We start from the raw sequence: 6,415 nt of genomic DNA on the forward strand, positions 1-6,415 counted from the left end.
AAACAATTGTGAAAATAAAACTCGTCAACCAACGCTTGTCAGGGTCCGCCGCGGCTGCAGAGCATTGCGCCGCGTCTCATACTCACCGAGACAGGCGCTCTCCTCATGGCTCTGCTGCCGGGTCCCCCCGCAGGCTCTTGGTGTCCCCGCTGTCGGCGTTGCTCCTGGGTTGGCGGCTGTCTCCCCGGGGGTCCGGCGATCCCCGTGGCCGGCTCCCGGGATGGGCGCCGCCATCTTGGATGTGGCATCTCGGGCTGCAAAGGCAGGGCTTGATATAACCTCTGTTGGAGGTTGGGCCCTGTGACATCATGGCCTGGGGGAATAAAGGCAGGTCTGCCTGTCATTCTGTGCTGATGCCTCTGCTGACTTAGGTCAGTGTTCAGCTGACCCTCCGTGACTCCAGACTGCTAGTTGCTTGCAGTGCTCCAGTAAAGCCTGTACCTTCAGAGATAAACCACCAAGAGTGTGCTTTCCTGAGTTCCATTATATTGCCAAGAAGTGCTTTCCTGAGTTCCGGTATATTGCCAAGAAGTGCTTTCCTGAGTTCCGTTATATTGCCAAGAGTGCCTTCCTGAGTTCCGTTATATTGCCAAGAGTGCCTTCCTGAGTTCCGTTATATTGCCAAGAGTGCCTTCCTGAGTTCCGTTATATTCCTTGTGTTCAAGTCCCGCCTAACTTCCGGCTGCAGCTCCGTCGCAGCCGTGGGTACCCAGTGCCCAGCTCCTGTATCTACTGTCCTCGTCTTACAAGTGCCCATACCATCCGGCTCCAGCCAGCGCTCCAGCTCCCCTAGGAGGCTTCCATTAGAGGGCCGCGACCTGCTGGGTGGACGCAGCGAAGCCCAAATTCCCTTGCGGGGATCCCTGGTGAAGACCGCCACTCAGTTAGACTCCGCGCCTCTGATTGGGAGTTTCCGTCAAACTCCTAGGGGACTTCGCGCATACGAAAACAGTATATTAAGCCGGCGATCCTTTCTCCGCCTCACCCATCTAAATCAGAGCCACCGCGATCCGTGGATCCACAACAACCCTTTGTGACAGTAGGCATCAGCCAAATGGATTCCACAACCGGGGTGGACTTCAATACTGAACTGCTGCAAAGGATCGTGGCTCGCCTTGAAGGGCTAGAGGTCTCCCAGGGGCAGCTCACCCAGGGCCTCCAGGATATCGCCCGTTGTCAGGAGGTGTTGCAGGCTTCGGTCTCCCGAGAGGGTCCAGTACCGCCCGCTCCCGAACCGGTACGAGTGGTAGCTCTACCGACAGCACCATCTGGACATTTACATTTGTCGACACCCAGTAAATTTGATGGAACCCCAAAACTATGCAGGGGTTTCCTTAATCAGTGCGATGTACAATTTTCACTGCTAGCCACCAGTTTTCCAACTGACAAGTCTCGAGTCGCCTACATCGTCTCCCTCCTGTCAGGAGCGGCCCTGGACTGGGTATCTCCCCTCTGGGAGAGGAACGACCCACTCCTCTCAAGGTACGACGATTTCATCGCACAATTTCAAAGAATCTTCGATGAACCAGGACGCTCTTCCTCAGTGGCTCAGGAGATCATGCGCCTGAGACAAGGGAACCGCTCAGTAGCCCAGTATGTGGTCCAGTTCCAGACCACGGCTTCGGAAGTCTCCTGGAATGAAGAAGCATTGGTTTCCGCTTTCTGGAGTGGCCTGTCCGACAGGCTAAAAGACGATCTAGTGTCCCGTGATTTACCCTCCAAACTAGAGGACCTCATTTCCCTTTGTAACAAGATCGATATATGATTTCGAGAACGCCAAGCGGCGAGGTCTAGGAGTGATCGTTTCAGGGGTTCTCTTCCACCTGTTCTTCAGGCACCGTCTTCTTCTACACAAGATGAACCCATGCAGATTAACCGAGCCCGGCTCACTCCCCAGGAGCGACAGCGTCATTTTCAGGAGAGACTATGCATTTATTGTGGAGAGGCCGGTCACCAAGTTGCTCTATGTCCTCATCGCTACAATCGACCAGCCCAGAATAAAGACAGGGAGGTAAGATTGGGACAACTTTCCTCCTCTCCCGTATTGCCTGATTCCATTATTCAAGTCCAACTCTTTTTCGCAGGTCAGACGCTGAAGACACAAGCCCTCCTCGACTCCGGAGCAGCGGGAAACTTTATTTCGTCTAGTTTTGTTGAATTATATTCATTACCCATTAAAGCTATTGAAAATCCCATGCGTCTGACTGCTGTTGATGGGAGTCACATCCCGAATGGGTTAATTTCCCCTTGCACGATACTGCTATCTCTGGGCATTGGCGCTCTGCATCAAGAGTCAATAGAATTTCTAGTAATTCCCCGAACTGCATTTTCAATGGTTCTGGGGCTCCCCTGGCTCCAAAAACATAATCCCCCGAATCGATTGGCCCACTATGCAGATAGTGGCATGGGGATCGTTGTGTACCCAAGAATGTTTGTCCTGTGTAACACCCCTCCGGTCTACAGGTACGGGTGCTAAACTCCAGATCCCGCCTCCGTATTTATAATTTTCAGACGTCTTTAACAAGCAGACGGCCAACATTCTCCCTCCACATCGTGAATGGGATTGCCCCATCGACCTGGTCCCTGGTAAGGTGCCTCCACGGGGTCGGATCTACCCCCTGTCGTTACCCGAGACACAAGCGATGAGCGATTACATCTCGGAAAATCTACAGAAAGGGTTTATTCGGCCTTCCTCTTCCCCAGCCGGCGCAGGGTTTTTCTTTGTTAAAAAAAAAGATGGAACTCTACGGCCCTGCATCGATTATCGGGGTTTGAACGAGATCACAGTAAAGAACAGGTATCCTGATTCCGGAACTTTTTGACTGCATAAAGGGAGAGCCACAGTCTTCTCCAAACTGGACTTAAGGGGAGCCTATAATCTCGAGACGAGTGGAAGACCGCCTTTAATACCAGAGACGGGCATTATGAATATCTGGTGATGCCGTTCGGCCTGAGCAATGCCCCAGCAGTCTTCCAAAACTTTGTGAACGAAATCTTTAGAGACTTATTGTACCAGTCAGTCGTAGTATATCTGGACGATATCTTGATTTTTTCCAGAGATTTGGTAACCCACCGGATACAAGTAAAAGAGGTTCTCCAGAGACTTCGTAACAACCAGTTATACTGCAAACTCGAAAAATGTACCTTTGAGCAGTTCTCCGTCCCTTTCTTGGGGTACATCATTTCGGGACAAGGTCTACAAATGGATCCGGAGAAGGTCCAAGCCATCCTGAACTGGACTCAACCCACTACTCTCCGGGCAGTGCAGAGATTCCTAGGGTTCGCCAATTATTATAGAAAGTTTATTCGGGGGTTCTCCACCATTGTGGCACCTATCACAGCCTTAACTAAGAAGTCAGCTACCCCTGCGGTTTGGTCCCCTGAAGCCATATCTGCTTTTCAGCAATTGAAGCAAGCATTAATTTCAGCTCCCGTTCTTCATCAACCTGACCTTTCGAGGCCTTTCATTTTAGAGGTAGACGCCTCTTCCGAAGCTGTGGGGGCAATTCTGTCGCAAAGATATGAGGACGATGCAACTCATCCTTGTGGCTTCTTCTCCCGAAAAATTTTACCTGCCGAGAGGAACTATGCTATAGGGGAGCAAGAACTTCTAGCCATTAAGTTAGCGTTAGAAGAATGGCAATACCTCTTGGAGGGGGCTCAGTTTCCAGAAACGCCCAATGCTTAAATCCCAGACTGGCAAGATGGGCAATGTTCTTCACCCACTTTCAGTTCAAGCTATCCTTCCGTCCGGGCCCTCAAAATGTTAAAGCAGACGCCTTGTCACGATCCTGTTCTCCGGAAACTGAAGAGAAACAACCCTATCCTGTTCTGGACTCTTCCGTTTTTGCCGCCACAAAAATAGTTCGGATTCCCCGAGGCAAGATTTACGTAACTCCTAAGCTTCGTAATAAACTACTCCATTGGGCTCATTACTCCAAGTTTTCTGGGCATCCAGGAACCTAAAAAACCTTGGAGTTCCTTCAAAGAAAATACTGGTGGTCAACAATGGGGTCAGACGTCCATCGTTTTGTGTCTTCCTGTCCAGTATGTGCTCGACATAAATCCTCCCGTCAGCCTCCCGTGGGAAAACCTCTACCTCTCTCAATACCCTCGAGACCCTGGACTCACCTCTCGATGGACTTCATCACAGATCTGCCATCCTCAAATGGGTATAACACTATATGGGTAGTGGTTGACCGTTTTTCGAAAATGGCCCACTTCATCCCCCTGAAGGGTCTACCCAGTGCTCCAACCCTGGCCCATCTTTTCATCACCCAGATATTTCGATTGCATGGTCTGCCATCAGAGATCGTATCGGATCGGGGTGTTCAATTCGTGGCTCGTTTTTGGAGAGCTCTCTGTACAGCCTTTCGAATTGATCTAAAGTTTTCAACAGCCTATCATCCGCAAACCAATGGCCAAACCGAAAGGGTTAACCAGGATCTGGAGTGTTTTATCCGGCTTTACCTGTCATCGTCTCAAGACAACTGGCTCGAGCTTCTACCGTGGGCAGAATTTGCCCATAATAACACCTATCACACCTCCAGTCAAACGCCATTCTTCACGGTCTATGGAGTGCATCCCCATGTCCCAGACTTCTCCAAGCTTCCAGGTAGTGAATTACACGCAGTTCAGTCTTCTGTGCAATTCTTTTCTAGCATATGGAAGAATGTACAAAAGGCTCTACAAAAATCTTCCAGTAGATACAAAACCTTTGCCGATCGCCGAAGAAGTGCTGCTCCAGCCTATAAAGTGGGGGATCGAGTATGGCTGTCAACTCGATATATCCGTCTCAAAGTTCCATCTATGAAACTGGCACCAAGATACATTGGCCCCTATTCGATTCTGGAGATCATTAGTCCAGTAGCAGTGCGCTTAAAATTGCCACCTTCTTTACGAATCTCCAACACATTACATGTCTCTCTTTTGAAACCCCTGGTCCTCAATCAGTTTCATAAGGCATCGCCAAGGTCTTCTAAGGTTCAAGTAAATCGGAACATGGAATTTGAAGTAAAACAACTTCTTGATGTCCGACGACGACAGGGGAAGTTACAATTTCTAGTGGACTGGAAAGGATATGGTCCTGAGGAGAGAATGTGGGTTGGGAGGTGTGGCTTCCACTGGTACAAAATGCTCAGCTACTGGACTGCCCACTTCATATATCCTTGCTCGTGGCAAAACCATTGCAGACACGATGGATTACCTCCAGGAGGAGTGTCTGCTGAGACCGGTATCACAGATACTGCAGATACCAAGTCTGCCTATCACACAATGAGGGATGTCTATGAGGAAAACATCTGTACTGTACCTAATGCATAGGTGCCGAAACCGTGGGTGCTCCGGGGCCCGAGAACCCACGGAAACTGTGGAGCACCCACGGCACGGGCCACGGCAGCGGGGTCCCAGCAGCGGATATGCTGTCATCAGCGGGGGTCCCTGCGGTGGATGGGAACTAGTAGCGGTAGTGTTAGCTTCCCGGGATCAGGTACCTCCCAGCATTTCCTCGCAGCAGAGAGGGCATCAGAATGTGGCTACGGCCCAGGCTACGCTAACAGATAGCAGTGGAGGAGGCACATGAGTGCGTGCCTGAAATTAGGGGACGTGGCCTCCTGGTCAGGGGGCATGGCTAATGTCCTCAGCGCTCCCGCCATTTTTGCTATTTTTGTTGGCAGTGCCAGCATTGTGAGAGCTGGTGGCAGGGCCACCATCAGAGGGGTGCTGTGGGTACAGGTGTCCCGGGCCTGGCCTCTTGTCAACCACACCCCCCTCCGCACTCAGTGCACCGAACAAAGCCCTGCTCCTGGAGCGCAGACTTCTTGACCTCCGTACCCCGGCAGCCAATTAAAATTTGGCACCGGTTGGTGAGCCAATCAGAGCTCGCGTACCGGCAGCTGCTCGACTTATAAGTCGGTGTCATATTTTAAATGCCTGCCAGCGTCTGGAGGTGAAGAAGCCTGCGCTCCGGGGCTTCATTCAGTGCTCTGAGCACTGGAAACTGGGTGGGGGAGCGTGCGCTTCGCAAGAGCTGGGCGTGGAACACTGCCGGCCCCGGGCAGGAGGCATTACCGAGACGGGATGGTCCTGCAAAAATCTGGACAGTTTGCAGGTATGCGTCAAGCGGAGCAAGGATCGAGCAACACTTCCTGGGGCTCTCATCAGCCACCAGAAATAGAAGTTTCAGAATCAAATATGGCCGTCGTAGTCTGCGGGCCAGGGACAGCATTGCCCGCAGTAATCAGAACCTAACACTGCCTGTAGCTTGGCCGGGGCTGGTGTCATGTAAAGAGGTCTGTAAGTGTCTATCTGTTAATACCCAGCCGTGTTGTCTTGCCGTACTTGTGCCGATAAATAAATGAACTTTGTTTCCTAACTGTAGTTTAGGGGAATTATTGTACAGAACCGGTCAATGTTA

Source organism: Crinia signifera, chromosome 7 (assembly GCF_055691185.1).
Source record: "Crinia signifera chromosome 7, ASM5569118v1, whole genome shotgun sequence".
Classification (NCBI taxonomy): domain Eukaryota; kingdom Metazoa; phylum Chordata; class Amphibia; order Anura; family Myobatrachidae; genus Crinia; species Crinia signifera.